Source organism: Dioscorea cayenensis, unplaced genomic scaffold (assembly GCF_009730915.1).
Source record: "Dioscorea cayenensis subsp. rotundata cultivar TDr96_F1 unplaced genomic scaffold, TDr96_F1_v2_PseudoChromosome.rev07_lg8_w22 25.fasta BLBR01000906.1, whole genome shotgun sequence".
Lineage (NCBI taxonomy): Eukaryota > Viridiplantae > Streptophyta > Magnoliopsida > Dioscoreales > Dioscoreaceae > Dioscorea > Dioscorea cayenensis.
The window spans coordinates 22,975-38,134 of NW_024087297.1; the positions used below are offsets into that span (position 1 = coordinate 22,975).

The window sequence follows — 15,160 nt, forward strand, 5'->3', positions numbered from 1 at the left end:
GACTATGTATGTAAGGATTTCCATGACTCACCATTGCATTAATTAGGAAGCATAATAGAGAGTTCTTGCACTTGAAGCGATCATCCTAGGTGAAGTATTATCCGAGTACCCCATTCTTTATCGATTGCCTTACCCTCTTCTTACTTTTGCTCTTTCACTTGTTCTATTATTGTTGAGAATTGAATCAATTTCACACTTATCACTATTGATATTCCACATAGCTAAGAATCAAATTAAGTATTTTCACTCCCTACTCCCTGTGGATTCGACCCCGCTCACCCGGGATTATTACTTCGACAAGCCCGTGCACTTGCGGGATATAAGCAAGGAGACCTTGTCAAGTTTCTCGCGCCGATGCCGGGGAGCTAGGCGTTTAGAGATACTTTGCACTTTGTTTTCTTAGCTATTTCACCACACATTCTATTCCATATCTTCTTATTCTATCATTTTTCTGATTTTCTTTTTCTTTTTCTTTGGTACAGCTCCAGGTTATGACCCGAGGGAATCCATCAATATTGATTGATGGAGACCCTGAGCTTGAACGTACACTTCGAAGGAAAGAGAAAGAACCTGTACAAGAACAGACTTAATCCAAATTGATTTGGAAGTAGAAGGATCCGACAACATGGCGGAACGTAATGAGCAACAACGGACACTATCCGATTATGCTGGACCTTTCAAATGTTGGGGACACAATCGAGTATTGTGCGTCCCCCAATTACAGCTCGAATTTTTGAGCTAAAGCCGGCATTCATCCATATGCTGCAAAGACTCGCACAATTCAACGGTTTGGCCGATGAGGATCCAAACAGTCACATAGAGAGCTTCCTCGAGGTGTGTGACATGTCGAAGATCAATCGTCGTGACGGATGATGCCATCAAATTGAGAGCCTTCCCATTTTTCTTAAAGGGGAAAGCAAAACAGTGGCTACACTCATTGCCTAGGGCATCAATCACTACATGGGAGGAGATGGTAAAAGCTTTTCTAGCACGTTATTTTCCTCCCGGAAAATCAGCCAAGCTTAGGAATGAGATCTCATCCTTTATGCAATTTGAATTGGAGTCTCTATTTGAGACATGGGAACGGTTCAAGGAACTCCTGCGCAAGTGTCCGCAACACGGATTTCCGGAGTGGATGATTGTTCAAACCTTCTACAATGGGTTGAATGCAGGTACAAGACAACTCTTGGATGCAGCGGCAGGAGGTACCTTAGGTAGCAAGACCCCCGATGAGGCTCGTCAATTGATTGAGGAAATGGGGTTAAATAGCTACCACTGGAACGCGAGGAAGAAGAAAAAGGTGGCCGGTCTCCATGAAATTGATGCGGTAACTTCATTGGCGGCCCAAGTGGAGAGTTTGAGTAAGAAGCTAGATCTTATAGCTTCGAATAGAGTTGCGGCCGTAACCAATTGCACCGGTTATGGTGGAGGACATGCTCCCTCCGATTGCCCAATAGTCATTGGTGATGTTTCTTCAGTTGAGAATGTCAACTTTGTAGTTAATGGAATGAGACCTCAAGGGAATCCATACAGCAACACCTACAATTCAGGTTGGAAGAATCATCCCAACTTTTCATGGAGTAATCAAGGACCACAGAAGACCATGGGGCCATCGGGGGTTCCAATAACAACAACAAGCCCCTCAAGTGGAAAACAGAATTTCTGGCTTGGAAACCCGAATGACGGATTTGGAGAAGCACTTGGCTAGATTTGTTCAATCGGCAAATACAAGGTTTGAATCAGTCGAGGCTACACTTTGCAATCACACCGCCTCTTTGCACAACCTTGAAAATCAAGTCGGACAAATTGTGAAATCTCTTTCCGAAAGGCCACATAGGAGTCTACCAAGCAACACGGAAACCAACCCAAGAGAACATGTGAAGGCGATCGCTTTGAGAAGTGGTCGTGAGGTTGAAGGGCGGCTTCCGAGTAAAAAGCCGAAAGAACATGCACCCTGAGGTCGTAGAGGTTGAGAAGGAAGCAAACAAAGAGAAAGAGGTGGCACCCCCATCTTTCAAGCGAAGAATCCCTTATCCCTCTCGATTGAAGAACGACCAAGGGGATGAACAGTATAAGAAGTTCCTGAGTTTGTTCAAGGAACTCCACATCAACATTCCTTTTGTTGAGGCTTTAGCTCAAATGCCTAAGTATGCGAAGTTCCTTAAAGATCTATTGACCAAAGAAGAGGAAATTGGAGGAGAGTGCTTCGATGGGTGCTTGATGCTTCATGTTTGGCGGTGTTACAAAAAGAACATGCCGAACAAGAAGAAGGACCCGGAAGCTTCATTATCCCGGTAACATCGGCAACTTAGGTGAGGAAATGGCATTGGCGGATTCAGGAGCGAGTATCAATGTCATGCCATACACTTTTTTCTAAAAGCTAGGTTTGGGTGAGCCTAGGCCTACTCGGATGACTTTACAATTGGTGGACCGAACGGTATGACATCCGAGAGGCATCATTGAAGACGTGCTTGCCAAGGTGGACAAGTATATTTTTCCGGTTGACTTTGTAGTGCTAGATGTCGATGAGGATGCAGAGGTACCCTTGATACTTGGGAAACCATTCTTTGATGGACTTCCAAAGCATTGATTGACATGGACGGGCGGAGAGCTCACATTGAGAGTCGAGACGATAAGCTCACTTACCGCCTTTCTGTCAAGCCATGTGGCATTCTCTCGATTTTTGATGACACTTTGTATTTTCTAGACACTCACTGATGAGATTGTTGATGAATATATACAGGAAATGTTCAACCGGGATCCGTGATGAAGGTTTGTTCGACCAAGAGGAGAGCAATGAAGAAGTACTGATGCTTGGTTCGACTGGAGAGGAAACATCTACCCCGAGAATCTTGATGAAGGTGCTCCGTAAAATGAAGAGGGCTTGAAGACGCCACCGAAAATGCCCCAAGACTGTTGGAGACGTATATGAGCCAAGGGAGTTGGACGAACAATTTCTTGGTTGTCCGAAGCCCGCTAGTACACCCTCTACCCTCAAGAGACTTTGCTCATCATGCTTTCAAGTTATGGGTAAGAGGGCAACCTTCATTCATGAACCCCCGTGAGGTAAGAAAAGATACGTCAAGCTTAGTGACATTAAACAAGCGCTTCTTGGGAGGCAACCCAAGTGTTTACTGTTTTTTTTTTCTTCGTACTTTTAGTTTAGTTTGTTTGCATGAATAAATTGTTAAGTGTTGGTGTTTCAATTTTTGAGTGCTTGTGCTACGATTTTATTGTGGGTTTTTAAAAGAACTCATTGTATGTTTTGTTGAGAATTGGCCAAGTTTGGTCGTTTGAGTTCTATTTTGGGTTTTTATCTGGTATACTTTGCACAATAGGGCAGGCTCTGAGTGTGTAAACATGTTAAGGCTAGTTCTGCAGAGCCTGCAGGTTTTTCTAAGTCATCTAGAGAAATCACACGGGCGTGTGGAAATTCCACACGCCCGTGGGTGTGTACTGTGAACTCTTCCAGAGAGGACACAGGGGCGTGCGGCTGCCCCTGTGGACCACCATGCGACTGGCGCACACCCGTGGGTAATTTCCACACGGGCGTGTGCCTTCCAGCAGAGTTGGGCAGATTTTCCCGAGAATACACAGGGGCGTGCGTAGGCCACTGTGGATGACCTTGTGAACCACGCACGGGCGTGGGTAATTTCCGCACGCCCGTGCGAAGCTCTCCAGGTTGCTCCCTCCGTCCTGAGAAAACACAAGGACGTGCGGCCGCCCCTGTGAGTTGAGGCCTGTGAATACCCACGCCCGTGGGGAATTTCCGCACGGGCGTGTGGGCAACTTGATATTTTTCTCAGATGACCAGGGAAGCCACAGGGGCGTGCATCTGCCCCTGTGGGTCTGGCGCACGGGCATGGGTATTTTCCGCACGCCCGTGTGAGATCAGTCAGAGTCAACGGAGCGTTTTCCCGAGAAGGCACAGGGACGTGTGTACACCCTTGTGGCGCTCTCGAAGTGAGGCGCATGGGCGTGGGTAATTTCCACATGCCCGTGGAGATACACAGAATTCCAAGAGACGCGATTTTTTCCTTAAAAACCTTGTGATCCGTCTCATTCTTCATCTCCAGTCGCCGAAAAATGATTCCCGATCATCTTTTGACCCTTCGTCGCTATTTGGAGGAATTTTCTTCACTAATCTTACTGAATTTCAGACGTTTTCATATTCATCTCTTCGGTAATCCTTTTATCCTCTTTTTTTCGCCAATTATGGTTTTTCACGGGTTGAATGCTTTTTAAATGCGAAGTTTTCATGCATGATGGGTGTGTAGTAAGCGCTAGAAGTGATTTTTCCAATTGAATTGTTAAGATTTGTTGTGCACCCGCAAGGGTAGTTTCACGCCTCGCAGAGCTGACACGGGCGTGGGTACATCCATGTGCCCGTGTGGAATTCTCGCAAAGATATTGCTTCCGAGGTTTTTTTACTGCTTGCCTTTTGCACTCCAAACTATGGCACCTCGAGCGAAGAAGAACGGGTTAAGCGCCTCGCACTTACTTCACCCGAGCCGATACATATGGAATTCCCAACCCCGAGCATCAGTCTCGCCTCGAGAGACTTTCAAGACTCGGGTTTGGCTCGACTTGCTTTATGGATTTACAAGTGCTTCAATAGATTCAAAGTAGGGTGATAAGGTGATTAATGAGATTGATGAGATGTTAGCAAAGGGGAAGTCGGAGGAGGTCACGACAATTAGTGAACCAAACTTTACCGCACACTTACGCTTATAGGTTTTAGCGTCCTTTGAGTTTCGATTGCTACATGGGAGGGTTGACACTACAGAGGCGATACAGTTTCAGGCATTTGGACATCCATTCTATATGAGCATCACTGAGTTTTCGATTAGGACGGGCCTGTACGATGCCCCTATACAAGTGCCGTGGAGTATGGCCAACTACCAGTGGACTTTCCAGTGTCAGTCACCCCTTATCATGCGTACAGGATTTTATGTGGGCATGGGGAGTACGAACTGGGATTATCGAAGGCTTCTAGTTTGTCCTGGTTCAGTTACAGATACGTACACGCCATCATCAGCAGGTCCATGACAGGTCGAGCAAATAACACAGCCGCTTTGAACAGACTGGATCTGCTTTTCTTATACTCCATGGCTCGCAATGTACCACTTCACTTAGGGTGCATTCTAGCAGATGTTTTGCAATACCAGGGTCGTTCGACGAGAGTGGGTCTACTATTTGCGGGCCCTTATATCACCAGACTCATTCTAGGAATGGGTTTGGGCGATGCTCTACGTGGTGCCGAGAGGACAGCTGTGCCCATCGCCTTTCACGCTCGATACGATCGTGATGATGGGGTTGGTACGGAGGTTTGGGGCTGTGGGTTTATGTTCTCACTCCAGCTACCACCGAGACCACCGTGGCTGAAGGAGATACTACGGGGGTGTCCAAACTGACTCCTCCATCTTCCAGTAGCACCGGGTATTCGAGCCTATGATCATATTGAGAGGCTGGAGACCGATGTTAGAGAGATTCAGACTGAGATAAAGGAGCTCCGGGCTTTGCAGTCGGCTCAGTACATAGATCTTATGACCCGATTCAATTTCCTTCAAGATCTCCTGAGACCCGGATCTTCAGTACCTCCAGCACATCCATCCTTGACCCCACCACCAGAGGACCCACTATATACTTCCACTTCAGCAACAGCAGCAGCGGAGACTGAGAGCGACTTCAACACTTGACTTCTTCCTCTTTACTTTCATGCATTTTACTTTATCTTATTTTCTTATTTTTAGACTTGTTCACTCAGAAAGGATTTTCCCTCTGAGTTTAGTTTCATTTTGTTGTCCTGAGTTGTATTCATTGCTCCATCTTTTATACACTCGAGTTATTTTTGTTTTTCTTGAGCTTCACTGAACCCCCTCGTGATGCGTGCAGATGGTCTTGTCTTCTTGGAAATTGAGACTTAGTCATGGGCACGGCCAAGGTGCTTTTGGCACTTGGTCGCATGAAGCTTCATAAACCCGCTGGAACACTACTCCCAATGAATTAGCTCCATCAAACGCAACTCTAGGAGTCAAGGGAGTATTGTTTTGATTGCTTCTCCCACATATATTTTTCATTAATATACATTATGAGTGAGCTTGCATGTGTACATTGAGGACAATGTACAACTTAAGTGTGGGGGGAGTTTTCATAGTGCACACATCATTTCTATTGTTCTTGATTGATATATGCTCACATAGTCAATGGCAGTTCACCCTAGTTGCAATGATTGTATTCTTAAGTTTAGGAAAATTGTTAAAATTGAATGTTTTCATGCTCTAGTTCTTGCTTGAATTTTTTTAGGAATTTTTGCCCGATTTACACTTAGTGTACTACTCACTCTTTGAACTCTATTGGAAACTCATGTTCGATGTTAAAGGGACTAGTTAGGTTTATTTTTCTTGTGCTATGAAAATGAAAAATGAAAAAGAAGGAACAAAAATAGTTTTATTGTTTATTTGAATTGTTGGGCGGAAAGAGCTACCACATATGAAATATGAAGCTACTCTCACAAGTCGGATACTAGTTATGCCCTAATGAGAGAAAGAGCTATCTCATAGGATGAGTGAAAGCTACCACCTGGGTAGAAAGAGCTACCACCTCGAAAGTGTGAAAGCCACCTTAGCGGCCGCTTTGGAAAGGGCTACCTTAGAGGATGTGTGAAGCTACTACCATCTTTTAAAATTTTTATCACTTGTGTAGATAAATAAGTCCCTTGCACTTAGAACTTTGAGGAGTATAACTTGGGGTGTTTTGAGTGAGTTCACACACTTACACGAAATTCGGGTTTGTTATCCTTTTTGGTTCAAGTTTTTAGCTAGAGCATTGATTTTTCGTATTTAGTGTTGAAATTTCCCTTACTTGTAGAATGCTATCTTTTGTATACTTTGGTGAACCTAAGGCCAAGCACTTTCAATATTTTCTTCACGGATGCACACAATGTTTTAATGTTTGCTTGAGGACAAGCAAAAGCTTAAGTGTGGGGGAGTTTGATAAGTTCTTGTGCGATATGAATGTGAAGCGTTCATTCCTTATGATTGAGCATTACTTTCCTCAGTTTTCTACATTAATATGTGTGTTTTTATATTACTTTTACGCAGTAGGGTTGTGAGGCCGAGTATGAAGGAAATGGGCCAATGTGGATCATAATGCACCTATTTTGGAGGAGATCTTGTTAAGGTTCAAACGCGAAGACATAGGTCAGGTGTGAGATGCTAGAGTGTGTGCCAACCTCCTCGCATTCGAGTGAGCACATCTATTTGGAGTGGCACAAAGGCAGTCACGCTCGAGCATTCCGACTTATGCATATAAGAAGAACAAGAGCCCCGCCAACATGTACATCATTGAAATCAGAGAAACAGAGAATCCACACGGGCGTGTGGAAATTATCCACGCCCGTGTGGAAATTTCGCAAGGGTGCATGTATCGTCCACGCCCGTGGAGTTGCCCGATTCCAGCCCTATTTAAAGCCGATTCAGCCCCGATTTTGGTATTCTTTTCTCCATCTTTTCCCCAACCTGTGAGAGGACTTCGGCTAGGGTTTCGAGGGGTATTGGCCAAGGTTTTGGAGAAGTTCTACGGCTCCGACATTGTGATTCCATTAGGAAGAAGGTTGGTAGGGGAGCTTCGATCGAGGCGCATCCTATAATCGGACGTAAGGAATCTTTGGACGACTAGTAGAGGACTCTCCACAAGACAATTGACACGACTCATCGAGGGGTTTCTTTATGGATTTATTACTTTTTACATTCGATTTCTTTTGATTGTACTAAGCTCCATGGAGAGCTAAACCCCTAGTGGGTACTTGGATGATTGTGAACCCTAGGATGTATTCATTTCATTGAACTTCTTTATTATGCTTTCAATGAATTGATGTTTATTGTGAGTTCCAACCTTGAATGCTTGATTGTATGAACATTTCCCAGAGTGACACTAGGGTTGAGAGTTCTTGTTGGTAACCCTTGTGAGTGAGTGACACACCACTAGCGCTAGACAAAAGCTAGGTTGGAGAGGGTTGAGAGGGTGAGTCGAGAGGCACAGGAGCGTCCCCTTTTCCCTCCGACGTGATAGATTCTACCTCCGCTCCTCGAGTTCTTTGCGCCATAATGGAGTGAATGGTCTAAGGGATGAACCTCCGTCGGGGCCTAGTTGCTGCGTGCAATGAAGTGAAGCGCTGAGAAGATCTTAGTATCTAGGGCTTAATTGTGGCTAGGGACCTTCCATCTGGACCATAGGGGTAGGTCTATATTTAGGAAGAGATTTATCACTTGGAATCCCTAGAGCTCATTGCAACTCTATGCGAGTGCGAGGTGTTGAAATTGTTCGATTTCTCCTCCGGGACATGTATAGAGTTAGGCATAGTTGACCTTAGATTTGGGACTATGTATGTAAGGATTTCCACGACTCACCATTGCATTAATTAGAAAGCATAATAGAGAGTTCTTGCACTTAAAGCGATCATCCTAGGTGAAGCATTATCCGAGTACCCCATTCTTTATCGATTGCCTTACCCTCTTCTTACTTTTGCTCTTTCACTTGTTGTTTTTATTGTTGATAATTGAATCAATTTCACACTTATCATTATTGATATTCCAGATAGGTAAGATTCAAATTAAGTATTTTCACTCCCTACTCCCTATGGATTCGACCCCGCTCACCCGGGATTATTACTCGACAAGCCTCGCACTTGAGGGATATAAGCAAGGGACCTTGTCACCCCCTCGTTATTCATGGCGATGGTCTTGTGGAGAGTCCTCTACTCGTCACAAGGTTCCCTTTGTCCAGCCTAGGATACATCTCGCTGGATCGGTGCCGACGAAAGATCTCCCACTAACCTTCTTCTGAACAGCACATGATGTCAGAGCCGTAGAACCTCTCCAAAGACCTAGACAATACCTTTCAAAACCCTATCCACCACCATCTCTCAAGTTGTGAAAAAGATGGAGACAAGAATGCTGAAATCGGGGCTGAAATCGTCTTTTAAAGGGCTGGAATCGGGAATCCACACGGTCGTGTGGGCGCCCCTATTGATTTTTCACACGGGCGTGCAGAATTTCCGCACGCCAGTGTGGATTCTCTATTTTCCTATTTTCTCGGCCGGCTTTAAAGAGTGCTACTACAATATCTTTGCTACATTATTTTCTATAGTACCATGCTACAGTGCCAGCCTGAAATACTCCGCAATCCATACATTCATCGAGGTAACGCAAACGGGTATATGTTTACGTCATGGATCGCCTTGCTTCTTTAATAACGCACTTGTTGGTGGAGATCTTGTTCTATATGCACAAGTTGGAATGCTTGAATGTGACCGCCCTTGTGGCCCCTCTAAATAGTAGTGCTAACTCAAATACGAGGAGGTTGGCACACATTCTTGCATCTCGAACCCGACTCTATGCCTTCACGCTTTGAACCTTTAGCAAGATTTCCTCCAAAAATTAGTGCATTATGACCCACATTGGCTTCTTTTCTATTATAATCGGCCTCACAACCCTACCTGCATAAAAGTAACATAAATACACCCATATTAGAGTTAAAACCCGAGAAAAAATAATGCTCAACGCAAGGAAAGAACACTTCGTACAAAAAATCAATACTGTAGCTAAAAACTTGAATAAAAAAGGACGACAAACCCAAAATCGTGTAAGTGTGTGAACTCACTCAAGTCAACCCAAAGTACACTCCTCAAAGTTCTATGTACAAGGGACTTATTTATCTACCAAAGTTAACAAAAATTCAAAAAGTGTAGTAGCTTCACACATCCTCTAAGGTAGCCCTTTCCAAAGCAGCCGCTAAGGTGGCTTTAACACTTTCGAGGTGGTAGCTCTTTCTACCGGGGTGGTAGCTTTCACACATCCCATGAGATAGCTCTTTCTCTCATTAGGGCATAACTACTATCCGACTTATGACAGTAGCTTCATACATCATAGGTGGTAGCTCTTTCCACCCAACAAGCACAACTAAACAACAAAACTATTTTGTTCTTTCTTTTCATTTTTCCTTTTTTTTCAGAATTAACACAAGATACAACTATAAGTAGTCCCTTATACATCAAACATGAATTTCCAAAAGAGTTCAAAGAGTGAGTAGTGCAATAAGTGTCAATCGGGCCAAAATTCCTAGAAATTCAAGCAAAAACTAGAGCATGAAAACATTCAATGTTAAAAATTCTCCTAAACTCAAGAATACAATCAATGCAACTAAGGTAAACCGCCATTGGCTATGTGAGCATGTATGTCAATCAAAACTACTATAAAAGAGATGCGTGCACTATGAAACTCGCCCCACACTTAAGTTGTACATTGTCCACAATGTACAAATGCAAGCTCATTCATAATGTAAATCAATTGAATTCAGATGTGGGAGAAGCAATCAAAGCAATACTTCCCTAACTCCTAGTGTTGTATTTGATAAATCTAAGTCCATCGGAGTGTTGTTTCAATGGGTTATGAAGCTCACATGGCCAAGTACCGAAACACCTTGCCCGTGCCCATGACATAGTCTCAATTCCCATGATTACAAGACCATCTGCACGCATACACGAGGGGGTTCAATAAAGCTCAATAAAAATAAAACAACTCGAGTATATAAAAGACGAAGTAATGAATACAACTCAAGATAGCAAAATAAGAGATAAACTCAGAAGGAGAGTCCTTTCTGAGTGTACAAGTCCAAAATAAAATGCGGAAGTAAAAGACGAGAAAAATAAAATAAAATATAAAGTCAAGTGTCGATGTCGTCCTCTGGCTCTGCTGCTGCTGTTGCTGATGAAGTACATGGTGGGTCAACTGGTGTTGGAATAGGGGATGGAGATGTCGGAGATGCCAAGGGGGTTGAGGAGTCCTCGACCGCAGGACAAATGATGAGCCGACGTCTCGCTCTTAGATCTGCTGTAATGTGCTCTGTATACTTTATGGCCTGTGCAGCCCTAATATTGGCAATCTCTGCTCGGGCCTCTGCTATCTCTGTCTGTATCACCCCCACAGCGCTCTCGAGCCTCTCAAAATGATCATGGGCTCAAGATGATGAAAACATGCGCACGGGGGGTGGTTCCTCTGTCACTAGAGGCGCCTCGGTCTCCATAGGTGCTGATTGAGGCTCGGGGGTAGGCTGGGAAGACTCGGAATCATCACCCTCCTCCTCGGCTATCTCAGGGGTCGGTAGAACAAGCGCATAAACCCCGTGTGAACCTTGCGAACCATGCCCATCAATCTCATCATCTCCAGGCTCAGGGGCGCAGGTATACTTGTCTTCTCGGCCCCGCGAATCGCGCCCAAGAGACCCATGCCCAGAACTAGTCTCATAATGTAAGGCCTCGAGAAGATCGCTCCCAATCTAGCATAGTGGCCCTAATGTCAAATGTACTAAGTGACGATGTGCCCTAGATGGATCGGTATGCACTGCTTCATCGAATATAAGTACAGAAGATCCTGTCGGCTCAGAACGCCAGTGCTATCACCAAGGCCATTCACCGACCTACTAATGATGGCATGTAGATAGCGGTACGTAGGTCAGGAAAGGTACGTGGTCTAGGACACCCCCAGCTCACACTGGCTCTGACCAAATAACGCTCTGTACGCTCTATGTGGGGTCAGGGCTTCAGGATAATCGATTGGTAACTGAGAGCACCCTCGTACAAGCTGAGCTAAACTGAAAATTGAGTGATACTCAGACTATAGTGATGTCCAAGTGCTCTAAATTGAAAAGTGTCGAGGTCGCCGAATCTCGCATAGGATCTGTAGAACATAAATGATAACAGAACCTCCAGTGTAAGCTCCCGGATGGCTGGCTCTCTAATCGACAACAACTTCCCCCAATCACCCTCTGACACGAGATCCTCAACCTCATCGGTGACTCACACGGTCGTTTATCAGCTTGTTTCTTTGACCGAGGTGCCATAATCTGCAAAAAATTGAAAGAGAATCGATCAACCAAGTTAAGTAAACATAGCTGCAGAAATCCACACAGTTGTGCGGAATTTCCGCACGTCCGTGTGGATCCACGGGGCGTGAACAAACGCACGGCCATGCCCTAAACTCCACAAATGCACCATTATAACGCTTCTACTTCATTCTAAATATAGATAAACATTCTAACTGAAGAAATGAAGCATTATAGACTAGTTTCATCGATGAAAATCATAAATTTGTGAAGGAAATCAAAGATAGGGCTTACCGTCGATTTGAGATGAGAAAGCTTTGAAAACGGCAGGAAAACCAAGCAAAATCCTTCCAAGTTGGAGATACGAGGTCGGGAAACAATATATGAGTGCTCTCAGACAAATGGAGGATATGAGAGAGAAGAGGAACGATAATCCTTTTAAAAGGACTCGTGCCTCTTGGCATTCTGTACATCTGCACTGGCATGCGGAAATTACCCACACACGTGCGTCTCCACAGGAAAGCCTCACAGGGGCAGATGTGCTGTCTCGGGAAAACACTCATTACCTCTGAATGCTCTCACACGGGCGTGCGGAAAATACCCACACTCATGCGCCCGTCGCACAGGGACAGCCGCACGCCCCTATGGTTGCTCTGGACATCCGAGAAAAATTTAGTAAGTGTTCTGCATGCCTGTGTGGAAATTCTACACGGGCGTGGACATTCACATGGCCAACTCATATGGGCAAGCGCACGCCCCTGTGTCTTCTGGGGATGGAGCGAGATCCTCTGTAGAGATTCGCACGAGCATGCGGAAATTACACACGGCCGTGCGATTTTCACAAGTTCACCCACAAGGGCGAGTCCACGCCCCTGTGTGCTTTTGGGATAATCTGCCAATCTCTGCAGTAATTCACATGCCCTTGCGGAAATTACCTAGGGGCGTGCGAGAATCGTATGGTCATTCACAAGGGTGAGTCCACGCCCCTGTGACTTCTCTCGATGAGCTCGTACTGTAAATTCATAGGCGTGCGGAAATTCCACACACCCATATGTTTTCTCTGGATGGCTTAGAAAATTCTACACGCTCTTCAAAAAATTTCTGAACATGTTTACACACTCAAAGCCTGCCCTAATATGCAAATTTTACTAGTGAAAAACATGAGAAATAGCTCAAATGATCCAACTTCTCTAAATCCACATGAAAACACATTATGGCAATTCAAAACCCATAATAAAATCGCAGCACAAGTATATAAAAATCAAGACAATAACACTCAACACTTTATTCATGCACACACTAAACTACTAAACTACGAAAACAGTAAATACTTGGGTTGTCTCCCAAGAAGCGCTTGTTTAACATCACTTAGCTTGACATACCTTGTCTTATCTCACGGGGGCTCATAGATGAAAGTTGCCCTCTTACCCATGGCTTGGAAGCATGATGAGCAAAATCTCTTGAGGGTAGAGGGTGAATTATCGGGCTTGGGACCACTTAACAATGGTTCATCCAACTTCTTCGGTTCACGCACGTCTCCAGCAGTGTTGGAGGGTTTTCGGTGGCGTCTTCTAGCCCTCTTTAATTTCCGGAGTGCCTTCTTCAAGATCCCTGGGGTAGATGGTAGTTCTTCAGTCGAACTAAGCATCATTACTTCTTCATTATCATCCTCTTAGTTGAACAAGCCTTCGTATGGATCTGGATTGAACATTTCCTGCATGTATTCATCAACAATCTCATCAGTAACGTCTAGAAAATACAAAGTATCATCAAAATCAAAAGAATATCGCATGGCTTCAGCAAGGCGATATGTGAGCTTGTCATGTCCGACTCTCAATGTTAGCTCTCCGCCATCCATTTCAATCAAGGCTTTTAGAAGTCCGGAAGAACGGTATCCCAAGTATCAAGGGTACATCCGCATCCCTCATCGACGTCTAGCACTACAAAGTTAACCGTAAAAAAATGTACTTGTCCACCTTTTACAAGCACATCTTCGATGATGCCCATGGGATGTCTCACCGCTCGATCCGCCAATTGCAATGTCATCCAAGTAGGCCTAGGCTCGCCCAAGCCTATCTTTTGAAAGAAGGTGTATGGCATGACGTTGATACTGGCCCCTAAGTCCGCCAATGCCATTTCTTCACCTAGATTGCCAATATTACACAGAATGATGAAGCTTCCCGGGTCTTTCGTCTTGTTCGGCATGTTCTTTTGCAAAAACACCGAGCAAGATGCATCTAAAATCACTGAAGCACTCTACTCTAACTTCCTCTTGTTGGTCAACAAGTCTTTCAAGAATTTTGCATACTTAGGCATTTGAGCCAATGCCCCAACAAAAGAAATATTGATGTGGAGTTGTTTGAACAAACTCAAGAACTTCGTGTATTATTCATCCCCTTGGTCATTCTTCAGTCTAGAGGGATAAGGATTCTTGGCTTGAAAGGTGGGGGTGCCACCTCCTTCTCTTTACTTGCTCCCTTCTCAGCCTCTATAACCTCGGGTGCATGCTCATTTTGCTTCTCACTCGGAAGCTTACCCTCAACCTCGTGACTACTTTTCAAAGTGATCGCTTTCACATGCTCTCTAGGATTGGTCTCGGTGTTACTCTGCCCTACTTGATTTTCAAGATTATACAAAGAGGCGGTGTGGTTGCGAAGTGTAGCCTCAACTGATTGGAACCTTGTATCAGATGATTACACAAACCTAGTTAAGGCCTTCTCCAAATCGTTCATTTGGGTCTCCAAACCTGAAACTCCATTCTCCATGTTTGGGGTTTGTTGCTGGAAACCCGATGGCCCTATGGCCTTTTGTGGACCTTTGTTACTCCACGAGAAATTGGGATGACTCTTCCAACCCAGATTGTAGGTATTGCTATATGGGTCTCCTTGATTCCTCATGCCATTACCCACAAAATTGACATTCCTAACCGAAGATGCATCAATAATAGAGATCGGGCAATCGGCGGGAGCATGTCCTCCACCACATCCGGTAAAAGTAGTCACGGCCGCCACTCTATTCGAAGTTAGGAGATCTAACTCTTACTCAATGATTCTACTTGAGCCACCAATGAGGTTACTTCATCTATCTCATGGAGGCCGCCACCTTTTTCTTCTCCCTAGCATTCCATTGGTAGTTGTTTAACCCAATTTCTTTAATTAATTAACGAGCCTCATTGAGGGTCTTGCTACCTAAGGTACCTCCTGCTGCTGCATCCAAGAGTTGCCTTGTACTCGAATTCAGACCATTGTAAAAGGTCTGAACAATCATCCACTCCGGG

At 44.7% G+C, this 15,160-nt stretch overlaps 1 non-coding gene across 1 annotated transcript; it reads right to left on the reverse strand.

Annotated features, from left to right (window-relative positions):
- Positions 1-1,018: 1,018 nt before the first annotated feature.
- Positions 1,019-1,125, reverse strand: LOC120255234. Its single transcript, XR_005534931.1, has one exon. It is a non-coding gene; the product is annotated as a small nucleolar RNA R71 (small nucleolar RNA).
- Positions 1,126-15,160: the final 14,035 nt, after the last annotated feature.